General features: G+C 35.6%; 1 protein-coding gene across 1 annotated transcript in view; it reads right to left on the bottom strand.

Annotated features, from left to right (window-relative positions):
• Positions 1–18,894, bottom strand: part of Wdr89 (WD repeat domain 89) — an 89,874-nt gene that overhangs the window by 64,339 nt on the left and 6,641 nt on the right. The window lies entirely within an intron of this gene.

Below are 18,894 nucleotides of genomic sequence, written 5' to 3' on the forward strand. Positions count from 1 at the left end.
CGTTTTAAATTTTTATTTAGCCATGTAGAAGTTTTATTAGTTTATGATAAAATTTTTTTTTTAATTTTTTTTTAGTTCTCGGCGGACACAACATCTTTGTTGGTATGTGGTGCTGAGGATCGAACCCGGGCCGCACGCATGCCAGGCGAGCGCGCTACCGCTTGAGCCACATGCCCAGCCCTAGTTTATGATAAAATTTTAAAAACACCGTAATCTGGGCCCAGTGGCTCACACCTGTAATTCCAGCCACTTAGGAGGCTGAGGTAGGAGGATCTCCAGTTCAAGGCTAGCCTGGGCACCTTATTGAGATTCTGTCTCAAAATAAGAAATAAAGAGGACTGGGGATGTAGCTCAGTGGTGGAATGCCCCAAGTTCAATCCTCAGTACTGCAAAATAAATAAATAAATAAATAAATACATCGAAACAACTGCATAAAACAGTTATATAAAAATGTCCCATACCAGAGGCTAGGGATATAGATCTGTGGTAGAATGCTTGCCTAACATGAACAAGACCCTGGGTTCCATCCTCAGCATTGCAAGAAAGTCACATACCAAAGAATAAATCATTGTTGAAATACCCTTTTAGGAAAATTTGCCTCTAACTTTCAGATCAGGGTCTAAAGACTTTTTGTTCCAGTTATCCACTGTGAGGGAGATTAGACTCTCCATTGTCAAAGAAAGATTAGAGTTAATTACAAAGTCATGAAGTGTTTATGTATAAATTTAAAAGGATTTTCATCAAAAAGGACTTTCTTTTTAATACTGAACTAATTAAAAATAAGTTAATCAAATACTTTCAAATCTCAACATCCTGATTAGTTTTAACTGGTAATTCTAACTCAATAAACTTTAATGTGTAGATAATGTTAGAATTTACATCCTAGTCCCAATTATTTTAGGACTACTCTATCAAGAACAATGAAAGTAAACTGTGAATGTTATTTTCTTTTTTTTTTTTTTGCAGATGTTCAACACAGTGTTTTGAATAATCGCAAAGAAATAGGAACCTCTCTTTTGAGCTTATCCTGGGTACTCATTTTTCAAAATCCAAATGTAGTTTATTCTATTGAGAAAACTTTTCATAAGATAATTTCAAGATTGCTATTCTAGAAATACCACATGCAGAAATAGAACAGAATCTTTTTAAGACCAGCCAATGTCTAGCAACAGAATTTGTATTGAACACTTATCGATGAAATATTTATGTAGTGAGAATTTTTAAAAAGGCAAAATATGCAGGTTAATGTCCATCAACATTCCTCATGACACACTGGGAGATATATAATATTGGAAATTATAATTGAAGCATGGCTCACGCTCTCTTTTAAGCAGGAAGGACTGTGGAAGTCTGACAACAAGAATTAATTTCCAATCTAGTAATTATGCATTTTAGACCAAGTTTGAACTGGTAGTTAATAATAAACAATTAGCCCTCTTGTTATTGCGTTCTTGAAGACCTCCTGGAAAAACATCCCTTACCTCTGCTCAGGCCTTGAGCAGATGAGATTTCATTGGAGTCTTAAGCTCCAGTCAAGTAAGAGTGTTGTATGTTTCCAGCTATTTTACTCTTGTAATTATTATGTTACTATTGGTGGGTTTTTAAATTCCACAATAGAAATGAATTTTCCTCCCCCTTCCCCTGACCAGAAATGTTTTTCAAGTCCAACACTTCAAGTTCAGAACTTTAAGGAAAGCTTGCACAGCAGAAAAGAAAATGCTCATTCGGCACTCTGGATAAATTTAGATGGAAATCACAGATTTCAGTTTGTTCAATTTACTTTAGAAGAAGTTAAATTTATTAAATACATATTATTGAATGCACTAGATATAGATTTTTGTTTTGTTTTGTTTGCAATGCTGGGGATGGAACCCAGGGTAACCACTTCTGCCCCTGAGCCTCACCCTCAGGGGCCCCCCATCTCCTCCCACCTCTGTAATGGGAACAAGGCAATGTTACTTCCTGATTTTGCAAAAACTAGGCAAGAGTTGCTAGGCAAATGCTCTGCAATGCAGCTACACCCAAAACCCTTATTTATTTATTTATATTTTATTTTGAGAAAATAAAATTGCTCAGGCTGGCCTGGAACTCAATTTTCCCTGCCTTAGCCTAGTAGCTGGGATTATAGCCATGGACCACTACACCTGGTTATAAGCATTAATATTTTTTAATTATTATTTTTTAGTGTCCATCAATATTCCTCATGACACATTGGTATATATATATTATTAGAAATTACAAACTACCACTCAGTGGTAGTACCAGGGATTGAACTCAGGGACACTAGACCACTGAGCAACATCCCCAGCCCTATTTTGTATTTTATTTAGAGACAGGCTCTCACTGAGTTGCTTAGCGCTTCACTGTTGCTGATGCTGGCTTTGAACTCATGATCCTCCTGACTCAACCTCCCAAGCCGCTGGGATTATAAGCATTCACGACCAAGCAGCTATAAGTATTATTTTTGAGGTGAAAAAGTTATTGTTTTTTAAAAAAATATTTATTTTTAGGTGTACTTGAACACAATACCTTTATTTTATTTATGTTTATGTGATGCTGAGGATGGAATCTAGGGCCTCACACAGCACTCTGCTAGACGAGCCTCAACCCCACCTGCAAAAGTTATTGTTTTATATTGTCTTGTTTCAATAAAACTGTCAATTTAAATATTTAGATTATTTGAAATGTGGTAGTTTGTGCTATTGATGATTATTAATAAACATTAGTGATACATCATTGTTCTAATTGAAATTTGGATTTAAAAAATAAAAAGAATGATGAACTTGCATTTGATTGGTGGTGATAAATTTAAAACATATCAGAAAATAAAAATGAATTGTAGTCAGATGCAGTGGCACAAAACACCTATAATCTCTACTACTTGGGATGCTGAAGCAGAAGATTGCAAGTTCCAGGCCAACCTGGGCAATTTAGCAAGATCCCATATAATAATAAAATTTTGAAAAGGGCTAGGGATGTAGTTCAGTAATCCCCAGTACCAATAAGTAAATAAAAGTATATATGTTGAAGACATGAATTTAAAACTTAATCATAAACACCACCAATATTTGAAGGTTGCATGATAATTCTAAAGCATAGGTTATCTTGAGGTTCATATAATAAACAAAAGACAAAATTTAGAAGAGAAATATATCGCCATAAGCCTGTTTTAAAAATGTTTTGAAATGGATGGTGCAGAAGTCTTTTAAACCAATACTATGGGGCTGGGTTATAGCTCAGCAGTAGAGGGCTTGCCTCGCACTTGTGAGGTACTGGGTTCGATCCTCAGCACCACATAAAAAATAAATATAAAACAAATAAAAATATCTTTTTAAAAAAACCCCAATACCATGATTTTTGTTATAAATAAAATGTTGATTATTACAGGGCATTTTCAATTTTTTATTAAAAAAATACTGATGATCTATGTTCTTAGCCAATTAGACCAAGAGTAAATCCTATGGGGTTTGGGGTGTAGCTCAGTTGTACAGTGCTTGCCTAGCACGTGTTTGATCTAGCACTGGGTTTGATCCTCAGCATCACATAAAAATAAATAAAAATAAAAAAATAAAGGTACTATGTCTATCTACAACTAAAAATATTTTTTTAAAAAAAAGTAAATTACATGGTCATTAGTTTGAATGGTAGGGTTCTGTCTTAGACCTTCTTGCCTTACATTTGCAGGATTGGCAAATGCAAAGCTGCCACTTCTAGCTGCATGATCATAGCACAGATTGACCAGGTGAAATAATGACAAAATCCCAGTCAGCAAAGAAAGCAAGAGAGGGCCTTGGGTAGTCAGAACAGCACAGGTTTAGCAATGTGAACTCTATGGCATATAAATGTTAGCTAGATGGTCTGGTTTTCTGAGGTTGATATCATACAAAGAAACTTGATATTAACTACTTTAGGTAAAGATCTTAAACACTCATAAGGCTGAAAGGGAGACTGACAAGAGAAACATGTTTTCTAGATAAAGGAATTTTTTTTAATATTTATTTTTTAGTTTTAGGTGGACACAATATCTTTATTTTTTATTTTTATGTGGTGTTGAGGGTTGAACCCAGCGCCCCATGCATGCCAGGTGAGCGCACTACCACTTGAGCCACATCGCCAGCCCTAAAGGGATCTTTTGAAGGGTCTGATTTGGAAAAGCAGTTCACAGTCCTGCAAGACCCCCAGTGGGTACATTCCAAGACCCCAGGATGCCTCAAACCTTGGAGAGTATCAAACTCTCTATATACTATGTTTCATTTCTATCATAGATCTTAGCAATGTCAGCATATGATTTCTTTACCCCCTTATTAGGCCAAGAAATTTCACCTTTTCATTTAAAAGAAGCACTTCACAACTACTTTTTTGTCATATCTGAATTGTCAGCATCATTGTTCTCATAGTTCAGGACCATTACCAAGTAATATAAAGGTGGAACACAAGCACTGCAATAACATAAAAGCCAATCTGTTGACAAGAGGGCAACTAAGTGTCTAACTAGTGGGTAGCATATACAGCATGGATCCACTGATTGGGGAGATGATTCATGTCCTGGGAGGGATGGAGTGGATGACAAAAGATTCATCACACTATTCAGAACGGCACACAATTTAAAATTTATGAATTGATAGGCCTTAATTAATATTCTTGAATTGTGGATAACTGAAATCTCAGAGGTTGAAACTATAAATAAGGGGGATTATTGTAATGGAGCAATGTAATAGATGTACAATAAACTTATAAAAAAAGAAAAGAATTGTTGCAAGGGCAGATGTTGCAAGTGGGCAGTGAGCCAAAACTTAACAAAACAGTATGTTCCTCACAATATGTTTCTTGATGTGTTAGTTAGCTCTGGGTGCCTGAGACTTTGATGGTCAAGTCATAGGGAGTTAAGAGAAGTCCTCTCCTTTGTGGGAAATAAAAGAAATTTTTATTTCCTCAATGTGATAATTATTTTTTCTCTAATTCAGAGCTTTTTAAATAGATCATAGCTGGCTAGTGTGGCGCACAATACTCTTTTTTAAAAGATCTTTAGTCCATATTAGAAGACATACACACACACACACACACACACACAGACTTTAAGTCCATTCTAGCCACTTGAAAGGGTTTGGTCTTAGAGAATCTAGGTCAAGCAGACCACATGATTTAGTAACTTAATAACTGTGGTTTATTTATGACAAAGTGCTATTACAATACATAACTTGAATAATAACTTGGGCATATGAATGACCTGGTGGATTTGTTAACCAAATTATTGAGACTTGGCCTTCAAATTTTTGATTAAGTCTGGCACAGGACCCAGGAAGCTGTAGTTCTAGTAAGTACTTAAGAGATGCTGATCCAAGAGTTGCACACTGAGAATTACTCTTCAGCCAGCTTAATTCCGTTGATATGATTTTCAATATTTTCTCTTTGTTGTTTGAAAAGTGTGAGAGAAAAGCTAGATTTGCAATAGAATTTATTAAGATCTGGGGCTACATCGATTTGGCAGATACTGTTTGGTTTAGGTTTTACTTTCCTTTTGATGTAGATACAGTCTGATTTTAGATTTAGTTATAACATGTAATGTCTACCAATTTTATAAATCTATACATCTCAAAGTATACTTACTTATAATTTTATAAATCTATACATCTCATAAGTATACTCATTCTCTAATCCCCACCCCTCTGCTTAACTTATAACAACCTAGGAGTTGAACTACAGGATTTATGATAACTATGCTTACATTTGAGGAAGTGTGAAATTGTTTTTCAAAGTTACAGCACCATTTTATAGTCCCACCACCAATTCACTGAGGTACCAATTTCTCCAAATCTCACCAAAAATTATTACCTGACTTTTTTATTGTAGACAAATTAGTGCGTGTGGCTGTTCCCTAGTGATTAATAATGTTGAAAATATTTTTATGTGCTTAAAGGTCATTTTTCTATCTCCTTTAGATAAGTGTCATTCAAGTCTTTTGCTTATTTATTAAACTGGATTTTTAAAAATTGAGTTGTAAGAAGTCTTTACACATTCTGGGCACCAGACCCATTATCAGATATATGACTTGCAAATATTTTTCTTCCATTCTGTCAACTTTCCCCCATTTCTTTTTTTTTTTTAATTTTTACTTTTTGTTGTAGTTGGACACAATACCTTTATTTTATTTATTTATTTTTATGTGGTTCTGAGGATCGAACCCAAGACCTCACACATGCAAGGTGAGTACTCAACTGCTGAGCCACAATCCCAGCCTCCTTTCCCCCCATTTTTTTAAAGAGGGAGGGGAGGAGAGAGAGAGAGAGAATTTTTTTTAATATTTATTTTTTAGTTTTCTGCGGACATAACATCTTTCGTTTGTATGTGGTGCTGAGGATGGAACCGGTGCCCTACGCATGCCAGGCGAATGCTCTACTGCTTGAGCTACATCCCCAGCCCCTTTTAAAAAAAATTTTTGAGATAGGGTCTTACTAAGTTGCTGAAGCTGTCCTCAAATTTGCAATGTCCCTTCCTCAGCCTCCTGAGTCTCCAGGGTTCCAGGGGTGAGCCACAGTGCCCAACAAGAACCCTTTACTTTTGATTTGATTAAAGTCCAATTTATTTTTCTGTTGCATGCTTTTGTTGTCATATCTAATAAACCTTGCCTAATGCAAGGTCACAGAGATATATCAAACTATGTCTCCTAAGAATTTTATAGTTTTGACATTTTAATCCATTTGAATTAAATTTTATAAGGCCCTTCACTTTTATTTATATGTTTATTTGGTACTAGGGATTAAGGTGAGGGGCACTTTACCATGAAGCCACATCCCAGCCCTATTTGTTTATTTGTTTAGTTGTAGGTGGACACAATACCTTTATTTTATTTTTATGTGGTGTTGATGATAGAACCCAGTATCTCATACATTCTAGGTGAGCTCTCTATCTCTGAGCCAGAACTCCAGCCCCCTTTTTAATTTTTTTAAATTTTGAGACAGGGTCTTGGTAAGTTGTTTAAGGCCTCACTAAATCCCTGAGCTGGCCTCAAAACTGGAATCCTGCTTTAGCCTCTTGAGTCACTGGGATTACAAATATGCACCACCATTCCTGACATCTATTTGTTTTGTTTTTGTTTTTGCAGGTGTGGGGTGGGTACCAGGGATTGGACCCAGGAGTACTTGACCACTGAGCCACATCCCCAGCCCTATTTTGTATTTCACTTAGAGACAAGGTCTCACTGAGTTGCTTAGCACCTCGCTTTTGCTGAGGCTGGCTTTGAACTTGTGATCCTCCTGCCTTAGCCTCCTGAGTTGCTGGGATTACAGGTGTGTGCCACTGTACCCAGATAACTATTGTTTTTAATTTTTAAAAAAAATTTTATAGTTGTACATGGACACCATGCCTTTATTTATTCAGTTTTTTATGTGGTGTTCAGGATTGAACCCAGTGCCTCACACATGCTAGGCAAGCACTCTGTCCCAGGCTTATTATTTTTAATCAACCCTTTTTTTGACCCACCAGATATAGTAATGCATACCTGTAATCTCAGTGATTCAGGAGGCTGAGGTAAGAGAATTTGTGGCCAGCCTGGGCAATTTAGGGAGACCCATCTCAAAAAGTGAAAAGGGCTGGTGATAGCTTCATGGTAAAGTACCCAGTACCATAAAAAGGAAAAAAAAATGGGAAAATACACACAGTTCTCATATACCATCTAATCTTCTTTTCACTACTAATTCTTGAATTAGTGTGATATATTCATTAAAGTTGATGAGCCAATACTGATAAATTATTAATGAAGTCCATAGTTTGCATAAAGTCTAAGTCTTTGTCTTATACATTGAAGCACATTGTTTGAATGTTAAAATGCATATTCCTAGTCAGGTGAGGTGGTGCATGCCTGTAATCTCAGTGATTTGGGAAGCTGAGGCAAGAGCAGTGAAAGTTTGAGGCCACTATCATTAACTTAGTGAGGCCTTAGCAATTTAGTGAGACCCTAAGCAACTTAGTGATACCTGTCTCAAAATACAAAATAAAACCGACTGGGAATGTAGCTCAGTGATAAAGCATCCCTGAGTTCAATCTCCAGTATAAAAATAAATAAATAAATAAACAGATAAATAAATAAATGCATATTACTAAGTCAAACATGCCAATCTGAAGAGGCTATAAACAGCATGATTCCAACTATTATGCTATATGGAAATGCCAGAACTGTGAAGACAGTAAAAATATCCGTGGTTGCCAGAGGCTTCTGGTGGCAGTGGGAAGCTAGGAAGAAACAGGTGGAACACAGGGGATTTCTGGAGCAATATTCTGTATGTAAATATAGTAGTGGATACATGTCACTTTATATTGTCAAACCTGCAGTGTGAATAAATCCCAATATAAACTATGGACTTCATGGATAGGCACTATACTTGTACAGATGGCAGTAGAGGCTGTATGGGGTTGGGGGGCAGTAGAGGCTGTATGGGGGTGGGGAGCAGCAGCAGAAGGAATGTATTTGGGAACTCACTGTACTTTTCACTGAGTTTCACTGTAAATCTAAAACTTGTAAAAAAAAAAAAAGTAATAAAGTCTCTTAATTTAAAAAACAAAATTGCTAACAATCTAAATTGTCCATTCTGGAGAAATGGAAAGATTAATTGTAGTATAATTATATGATGAAATACTATACACTAGGTTATGAAATAAATTAGGTATATAAATGATCCACATGAACATATCTCAAAAACAATGATGAGTAAAGAAAGTTAATTTTTGGCTATATCATTAAAGTTTAAAACTATACACAAAACAATATGATATATTGGTTCAGGACGTCTAATATGAACATAAAAGTGGACTGAAGGACTTAGGTGAATCACCTCTGTAAAGCAGGAGAAGAGGATGAAGCTTTAACTTCATCTGTAACTTAAAAAAAAACTTAAAGCAAATATGACAAGTAGTGGCAATACAGATATTTATTCTTTCAACATTTCTGCAATTCTTAAAGTATAAACTAAGAGGGAGGGAGTTGGGTGTGGCGGCGCACATCTGTAATCCCAGTGGCTGGGGAAGCTGAGGCAGGAGGATGGCAAGTTTAAGGCCAGCCTCAGCAAAAGTGAGGTGCTAAGCAATTCAGTGAGATCCTTTGTCTAAATAAAATACAAAATAGGGCTGTGGATGTGGCTCAGTGTTTGAGTGCCGTAGGTTCAATCCCTGGTATGAATAAATAAAGTAGAGGGAATGGATGTTGAACAGTGGAGAGAGAAAATACAGATAATTATTAAGAAGTTAAGGAACAGAAACGGGGCAGAGCACTGTTGGAAATGATTGATCTGTGTTGTTGCAAATAACAATATTTCCTTTTTAAACACTGAATAGCATATCAGTGTATGTGTGTGTGTATAATGTTTTCTTTATCCATTCATCCATTAATGACACTGGTGCTGATTCCACATCTTGGCTATCGTGCATACATAGTGTTGCAGTAACAGAGGAGTACAGATATCTCTTTGGCATACTGATTTAAATCCTTAGGGTATATCCTCAGTCATGGGATTGTGTACAGTCATTCTATTTTTAATTTTTGGAGGAAACTCCATATTGTTTCCCATAATGGTGGTACTAAGAAGGGGACTTTTGCTGTTCTTGTATGACTTGAATTTTTAAAAATTATATAGTAATGTAGCTACATACATACCTTGTATACTTTTTCATGGGAAGTAGGAAAGTAATTTCCCATTTCTATGAAATAATTTTACTATATAAGAAAACAGGGTTTGGGTCTGGGGTTGTGGCTCAGAGGTAGAGCACTTGCCTAACATGCATGAGGCACTGGGTTCAATCCTCAGCATCACATAAATATAAAGATATTGTGTCCACCTATAACTAAAAAAAAATAATAATAATAAAAAAAAGAACACATGGGACTGGGGTTGTGGCTCAGAGGTAGAGCGCTTGCCTAGCATGTGTGAGGCACTGGGTTCAATTCTCAGTACTACATATAAATAAATAAAATAAATATCCATTGACAACTAAAAAATATTTTAAAAGAAAACAGCTAACACAAGAATAACCTCATTTTTTTCTGATAGAACTTACAAAATAAAAATCCTTTATGCAATAAGCACTGTTATAAATCTAGAAATGTTTTAATAAGTAAAGGTAGTGATTTTCTTGGTTGCTGTTCTGCTTACTTTATTTTTAAAAATATTTATTTGTTCTAATTTGTTATACATGACAGCAGAAGGCATTTCAATTCATTGTACATAAATGGAGCATAATTTTTCACTTCTCTGGTTGTACACAAAGTAGAGTCACACTATTCAAGTCTTCATATATGTACCTAGGATAATGATGTCCATCTCATTCCACCATCTTTCCTACCCCTATGTCTCCTCCCTTCCCCTTCATCCCATTTTGCTCCCCCTTCCACACCCCATTATGGATAAGCAACCACTTATCAGAGAGAACATTTGGCCTTTGGTTTTTTGGATTGGCTTACTTTGCTTAGCACGATATTCTCCAACTTCGGCTGGAGTTGTGGCTCAGCGGTATAGTGCTTGCCTAGCATGTGCGAGGCCCTGGTTCGATCCTCAGTACTACATAAAAATAAAATAAATAAAATAAAGATATTCTCCAACTCCATCCATTTACCAGCAAATGCCATGATTTTATTCTCTTTTAATGCTGAGTAATAGTCCATCAGGTATATATACTACAGTTTCTATATCCATTCATCTATTGATAGGCAATCTAGGTTGGTTCCACAATTTAGCTATTGTGAATTGTACTGCAATAAACATTAATGTGGCTGTGTCACTGTAGTATGCTGCTTTTAAGTCCTTTGGGTATAAACCGAGGAGTAGGAAGCAGGGTCAAATGGTGGTTCCATTCCAAGTTTTCCAAGGAATCTCCACACTCTTTTCCATATTGGTTGTACCAATTTGCAGTCCCACCAGCAATGTAAGAATGTGCCTTTTTCCCCACATCCTCACCAACACTTAATGATGTTTGTATTCCTAGTAGCTGCCCATTCTGACAGGAGTGAGATGAAATCTTTGATTTGCATTTTTCTAATTGCTAGAGATATTGAAGATTTTTTCATATATTTGATCGATTGTATATCATCTTCTGAGAAGTGTCTATTCAGTTCCTTGGCCCATTTATTGATTGAGCTATTTGTTACAAAGTGTTAAACACTTTGGTGTTTAGCTTTTTGAGTTCTTTATATATTCTAGAGATTAGTACTCTATCTGATGTGCAAATGGAAAAAAATTACTAGTTCTAAAAGTTTTCTTGTGTAACTTTTAGGGTCTTCTAGGTATAGAATCATATCATTGGCACATAGTGCTAATTTGAGTTCTTCTTTTCCTACGTGTATCCCTTTAATTTCTTTTGTCTGTCTAATTGCTCTGGTCAGTGTTTTAAGAACTGTGTTAAATAGAAGTGGTGAAAAAAGGCATCCCTGTTCCAGTTTTTAGAGGGAATGCTTTTAATTTTTTTCCCATTTAGAACGATGTTGGCCTGGGGCTTAGCATAGATAGCTTTTATAATGTTGAGATAAGTTCCTATTATTCCTAGTTTTTCTAGTGTTTTCAACATGAAGGGGTGCTGCATTTTGTTGAATGCTTTTTCTGCATCTATTGAGTTGATCATATGCTTCTTATTGAGAATTTTTGCATCTATGTTCATTAGAGATATTGGTCTTAAGTTTTCTTTTTTTTCTTTTAAAACTGCGTGATTTTTTTAAAAAAATTTTTAATATTTATTTTTTAGTTCTTGGCGGACACAACATCTTTGTTTGTATGTGGTGCTGAGGATCGAACTCGGGCCGCACACATGCCAGGTGAGCGCGCTACTGCTTGAGCCACATTCCCAGCCCCCTTAAATTTTCTTTCTTTGATGTGTCTTTGCCTGGTTTTGGAATCAGGGTGACACTGGCCTCATAGAATGAGTTTGGAAGTGCTCCCTCTTTTTCTATTTCCTGAAGTAAATTGAAGAATATTGGCATTAGTTCTTCTTTAAAGGTTTTGTAGAACTCAGCTGTGCATCCATCTGGTCCTAGGCTTTTCTTGGTTGGTTGACTTTTGATGGTGTCTTCTATTTCATCACTTGAAATTGATCTGTTTAAATTGGATATATCATCCTGATTGAATTTCGGAAATCATATGACTCTAGAAATTTGTCAATGCCTTCAATATTTTCTATTTTATTGGAGTACAAGTTTTCAAAATAATTTCTAATTATCTTCTGTATTTCTGTAGTGACTGTTGTGATATTTCCTTTTTTTATCACATATGTTAGTAATTTGAGTTTTCTCTCTCCTTCTGTTTGGTAGCATGGTGAAGGGTCTGTCAATATTATTTATTTTTTCAAAGAACCACCTTTTTGTTTTGTCAATTTTTTCAATTATTTCTTTTGTTTCAATTTCATTGATTTCAGCTCTCATTTTAGTTATTTCCATCTTCTAGTGCTTTTGGTGTTGATTTGTTGTTCTTTTTCTAGGGCTTTGAGATGTAATATTAAGTCATTTATTTGTTTACTTTTTCTTCTTTTAAGGAGTGAACTCCATGCAATGAACTTTCCTCTTAGTACTACCTTCACAGTGGCCCAGAGGTTTCAATACATTGCATCTTTGTTCTCATCCACTTCTAAGAATCTTTTAATCTCCTCTCTGATGTCTTTTGCAACCCATTGTTCATTCAGTAACATATTATTCAGTCTCCAGGTGTTAGAGTAACTTATTTTTTATTTTATCTTTGATTTCTAATTTCATTCCATTATGATCTGATAGAGTGCAGGGTAATATCCTTTTTGTATTTGCTAAGAGTATCTTTGTGGCATAATATATGGTCTATTTTAGAAAAAGATCCATGTGGTGCTGAGAAGAAAGTGTATTCATTTATTGAAGGATGAAATATTCTATATATGTCAGTTAAGTCTAAGTTATTGATTGTACCATAGTTTTTAGTTCAGCTTTTGTTTGGACGATCTATCCAGTGGTGAAAGAGGTGTGTTAAAGTTACCAAGAATAATTGTGTTGTGGTCTATTTGACTCTTGAACCTCAGAAGAAGAGTATGTTTGATAATGTAGATGCTCCATTGTTTGGGGCATATAAATTAATTATTGTTATGTCTTGTTGATAAATTGTTCCCTTAAGCAGTATGAAATAGCCTTCTTTATCCCTTTTGATTAACTTTGGCTTGAAGTCTATTTGATATGAGGATGGAAACCCCTGCTTGCTTCTGCAGTCCATGTGAGTGGTATGATCTTTCCCAACCTTTCACCTTCAGTCTGTGGATGTCTTTTCCTATGAGATGAGTCTCTTGGAGGTAACATATTGTTGGGTCTTTTTTTAAAAATCCAATCTACCAGTCTATGTCTTTTGATTGGTGAGTTTAGGCCATTACCAGGGTTATTATTGAGACATGACTTGTATTTCCAGCCTTTTTGTTTGTTTTTGGTATTTAACTTGACTTGGTTTGTCCTTTGATTCATTTTTCCTTTAGTATAAAACCTCCCTTTGCTGATTTTCATTGTTGTTTTCAATTCCTCTTCATGGTGTATTTTGTCAAAGATGTTCTGTAGTGTAGGCTTTCGAGTTGTAAAAATCTTTTGTTTATCATGGAAGGTTTTTATTCATCATCAAATCTAAAGCTTAATTTTGCTGGATATAAGATTCTTGGGGCTGGGGATGTGGCTCAAGCGGTAGCACATTCACCTGGCATGCATGCGGCCCGGGTTCGATCCTCAGCTCCACATACAAAGATGTTGTGTCTGCCGAAAAAAACTAAAAAATAAATATTAAAAAAATTCTCTCTCTCCAAAAAAAAAAAAAAAAAAAAAAGATTCTTGGTTGGCATCCATTTTCTTTCAGAGCTTGATATATGTTGTTCCAGGATCTTCTAGCTTTCAGGGTTTGGGTTGAAAAATATGCACATATGCTAATTGTTTTCTCCCTCTATGTAATCTGCTTTCTTTCTCTTGTGGCTTTTAATATTCTCTCTTTATTCTGTATGTTAGGCATTTTCATTATAATGTGCCTTGATGTGGATCTGTTGTGATTTTGTACCTTTGGTATCCTGAAAGCCTCTTGAATAGTTTTCCAATTCATTCTTCATGTTTGAAAATTTTTCTTATATTATTTCATTGAACAGATTGAGCATTTCTTTGGTTTGGAATTCTTTTCCTTTCTCTATCCCAATAACTCTTTTTTAATATAAATTAGTCACATATTTTATTTCTATCTTCTTTTCCAATAACTCTTAATTTGGTCTTTTTATGCTATACCACATTTCTTGTATGCTCTGCTCATGGTTTCTTCCCATTTTCACTGTGTTTTCTACATTCTTTTCAAGATTATATATTTTGTCTTCATTGTCTGAGGTCCTGTCTTCCAAGTGGTCTAATCTGTTGGTGATACTTTCAATTAAACTTTTGATTTGATTTATTGTTTCTTTAATTTCAAGGATTTCTGTTGTTCTTTTTTAAAAACCTCTATTTCCCTTTTGAAGTAATCTTTTGCTTCCTGTATTTGTTTATGTGGCTCTTTGTCAAAATGATCTTTTGCTGCCTCTATTTGCTCTCTTATATCATCTTTTAATTCACAGAACATTTTAATTATGTACATCCTGAACTCTTTCTCTGTCATATCTTCTGCTGTGCTGGCAATTGATTCTAATAATATGGTGTCTTGCTTTGTTTGGGGCACTTTCTTCCCTTATCTTTTCATATTGCTTGTGTGTCTTCCCTTCTAGCACCATGGATCCTAGGTGAGGGGTGGGCAGGAGTATCTATGCAAGAGAAGCTGTATTCTCACAACTTGAATCCCAGGTCACAGAGTGATGCAGAATGCTGCCTCCCTCTGGCCCGCCACCTTGGACTCTGTCATTTTTTTGTTTGTTTGTTTCTCCAGTTTTTTTTTTTTTAATATTTTTAGTTATAGATGAACAAGATACCTTTATTTATTTTTATGTGTTGCTGAAGATCAAACCAGGAGCCTCACACATGCTAGGCAAGCGCTCTACCACTGAGCTACAATCCCAGTCCCTTTTTTAAAAAAATATTGTTTTGCTGTAGATGGATACAATACCTTTATTTTATGTGGTGCTGAGTATCGAACCCAGTGGCTCATACGTGCTAGGCACGTGTTCTACCACTGAGCTGCAACCCCATCCCCCTTCCAGTTTCTTAACTTTTATTATTTTAAGACTGTTGCAACATTTCAATCAGAAACAAGCAAACAACACTGTTCATTAAAATGAGTTTGGTGGCCAGGCCTAGTGGTACACACTTGTAATCCAAGTTAATCAAGAGGCTGAGGCAGGAGGATTGTATGTCTAAGGTATCAGCCTGGGCAATTTAGTGAGATTCTGTCTCAAAAAAGAAACATTTTTTAAAGAACTGGGATGTGGCTCAGAGGTAGTACACTTGCCTAGGTTGTACAATGCTCTTAATTCAATCCCCAGTACAGGGGGAAAAAAAAGTTTGGTAGATTTTACCTTGGAAAGCCCCTAAAATAGGTGGGGAAATAGAATGTATTTTATTGCCACTGACCCCAATCAAGTCCTATTTGGGCAGTGAACACGTTTGCATACCAGGGAGCCTTTTAACTCTGCTTCTATCAGAAAAATGGCCGTTTTAGTTCTGAATATATTGTTATCTACATTTTAATGAAACAGTATCACTTAAAATTTTAAATTAAATAACTGATTATATGAAACATTAAACATCAACTATACAAAACAATACTCTTGAGAACACATAGAGCTTATTATTAGGTCTGAAAAAATATATCCTTATATTTGGAGAATATTTTCTTTCAGAGTTAATTTTAATTCTAAAAGAAGTCTCAAAACTAATCTGGATTCAAATTCCATTCTATACAATGGATTATTGTAGTAATTACATACAAAACTTTCCAAGAATCTAAACTATTAACCTTTAAGCATTTGCATGAAAAGTGACAAAAGTCTTACTGGATAAATTGGAAGCATTTACTTGCCAACTCAAACTTTTAAAATACCTAAAATAAAAAGTCAATCATTCATCTCCAAAATCTGATAAATGTTAAAGAAATTTTCTCCTCCAAAATGAACATAGTGAAGCCTGCCTAAGAATGAAGTGTGCCACCACACCTGGCACAACTAAGGGAAGTTTTAAAATTAATTTGGTTTGCCAGTCATGGTAGCGAAGGTTTGTAATCCCAGCAAGTAAGGGGGCTGAGGCAGGAGATTCACAAGTTCAAGCCAGTCTTGGCAACTTAGTGAGACTCTTAGCAATTTAGCAAGACCATTGCAAAATTTAAAAAAAAAAAAAAAGACTGGGAATGTAGCTCAGTAGTTAAAAGCCCAGTGGATTCAATCTCACTACTGAGGTACGAAAAAAAAAAAAAAAACTAATTTAGTGTTTTAGGGCTGGGCTTATATCTCAGTGGTAGAGCGCTTGCCTAGTACGTTCGAGGCCCTGGGTCCGATCCTCAGCACCACGTAAAAAAAAATAAATAAAATAAAGGTATTGTGTCCAACTACAACTAAAAAATATTTTCCATGGATGTTTAGAAAGCCTGGTACAGCAAGCAACAGGGAGTGGGCTTTCTAAACATCCATGGAAAATATACCAAGACTAAAAATAATGAAAGGAAAAAAAAAAAAAAAAGAAATAGTCTGCAAGGGCTCTCTGGAGCAAGGCAAGAATCTGGATAGCCTATTTACAGGCAAGAGAGCTTTCAAAATCGCCCAGAGTGAACAGTCAGTATGGCAGTTATCAAAGCACATTCTATTCTCCCTTAGGTTGTTATCAGATGGAGAATGCCTTTTGGGGGGAAGAAAGGAGGCAGGGGAAGGACAGGTTGTGAAAAGCCAACTAGTTGTGGTTAAAAAAAAGTGTTTACTTCCTTCATCATTTTCATTTTTTTAAGAAAGTCTCTTACTTTTCTTAGAATTTTTCCTTCTGCACGGCTCACAAGGAAGGCATGTTTCCTTATAAAGATATGCTTAACAATGCAGAGCTTTCTGAAATGTCTTTTACAAGTAGCATGTTACACCTTATTTTTTACTATATTTATAACTTATGTAACTGCAACTAAAATTCAAGCTTTAAAAGTTTTTTTCTTTTCAACTCATGGACTTCAAAACCAATGGAAAGAACATGACCAAGATTTGAAGAAATATCCAGCAGTTACATCTCTGTCGGAGACCAGCTCCAACAGGGGGTCTCAGGATGGTGAGGAGTCGTTGAAAGAGGGGGTGGAGAAACAACACAGACACCAAAGTGAAGGTGCTGATCCGCATCTTTACTTGTGAAGTTGATCATATATACTTTTCATTTTGGCAGGCTCACAGTACTTTGTGGTTACAAAACAGGAATCATTATTCAAAGAAACAAAATACTACGTAGCTACAATTAGAATAATGTATCTTGGCTTATGCATAAGCAAGCATTTGTATTTTCAGTTAGCATTTTGTTTTGAGCTGTTTCTGCTTAGTTAACTTTTAATAATAGTTACAAATGTCCCAAACTATTGGCCTATACCTTGACTATTCTTTCTTGACTTACTGACTGGAACCGGTGCCATGGTTACGGCAAGTAGTTGACTTGTTATTACTTTTAATCAAACAAAAGTAAGAGCACAAACCATTGTGCACAGGAACAAGAACAAGTTGCCCAGTACTAGGCACTAATCTGTCTTCTTAACATTAATTTTTCTTCTCTAGATTTTAATTTAATTTCTCAAAAACTTCCTTGACAGGAATACAGGGAGTTTTTCATTAGACATTAACAATTTACATTCCACAGCTGAATCATTGCATTTAGAGCAAACAGATCTATGCTTTAGAAGTAGTTGCATTAATTGGGAAAGTCATGTTTTTTCCTTTATACTTAATGGTCATATGAGAAATTGCAACTATACTTATTAAAGGAATACAAAAACAAATCAGCCCATTCCCAGAAACATACTGCGCTCCTCCAGAGGATGGACGCCTTGCGCCATCCACCTCAGTAGGGCCTTGCCATTGCCTGAGTGGTAGCGCGCTCGCCTGGCATGCATGCGGCCCGGGTTCGATCCTCAGCACCACATACCAACAAAGATGTTGTGTCCACCGAGAACTAAAAAATAAAATATTAAAAATTCTCTCTCTCTCTCCCCCCCTCTCACTCTCTCTTAAAAAAAAAAAAGAAATTGCTTTAGCAATGAAAAAAATCTTTGCAGTATAATATTGTAAGATTACATATTAAAAATAAAAACTAAGTCTACTCATCTTTATTGAATGTTTTGTGAAAATGATCCTTTAAAGGGCTTATTGCCTTTAAAATTCTAATCATTTCATTGAATTAATTTTTTGTTGTTTTTGAAAGATATGTTTAATAGATGTTACAGAGAAAGCTAAAAAATAAAAATAATTATGCCACTCTTGTAGGTCTTTTGAATTTTTGAATTTTCACATGTCATGGCACTTTATAGTTACAAAATAAAATGTCCATGTTTTTATTCACTTAAAAATTTTCCTCAAATAACAATAATTGCTGGAAAGGATGTGGGGGGAAGGTTACGCATACTGGTGGGATTGCAAATTAGTACAACCACATGGAGACCTCAAAAGACTAGGAATGAATCCACCATATAACCCAGCTATCCCACTCCTGAGTATTTATTCAAAAGAACTAAAATCAGCAGACTACAGTGATACCAGCACAGCAATATTTATAGCAGCACAGTTCACAATAGCCAAGTTATGGAACCAGCCTAGGTGCCCATCAACAGACGAAATAATAAATTGGAGTACACATGCAATGGAGTTTTTACTCAGTCATAAAGAAGAATGAAATTTTTTCATTTGCTGGTAAATGGATGGAACTGGAGAGCATCATACTAAGTGAAATAAGCCAGAGCCAGAAAGTTAAAGGTCAAATGTGTTCTCTCATATGTAGAAGCTAAGAGAAAA

This window comes from Ictidomys tridecemlineatus, chromosome 5 (assembly GCF_052094955.1).
Source record: "Ictidomys tridecemlineatus isolate mIctTri1 chromosome 5, mIctTri1.hap1, whole genome shotgun sequence".
Taxonomy (NCBI): Eukaryota; Metazoa; Chordata; class Mammalia; order Rodentia; family Sciuridae; genus Ictidomys; species Ictidomys tridecemlineatus.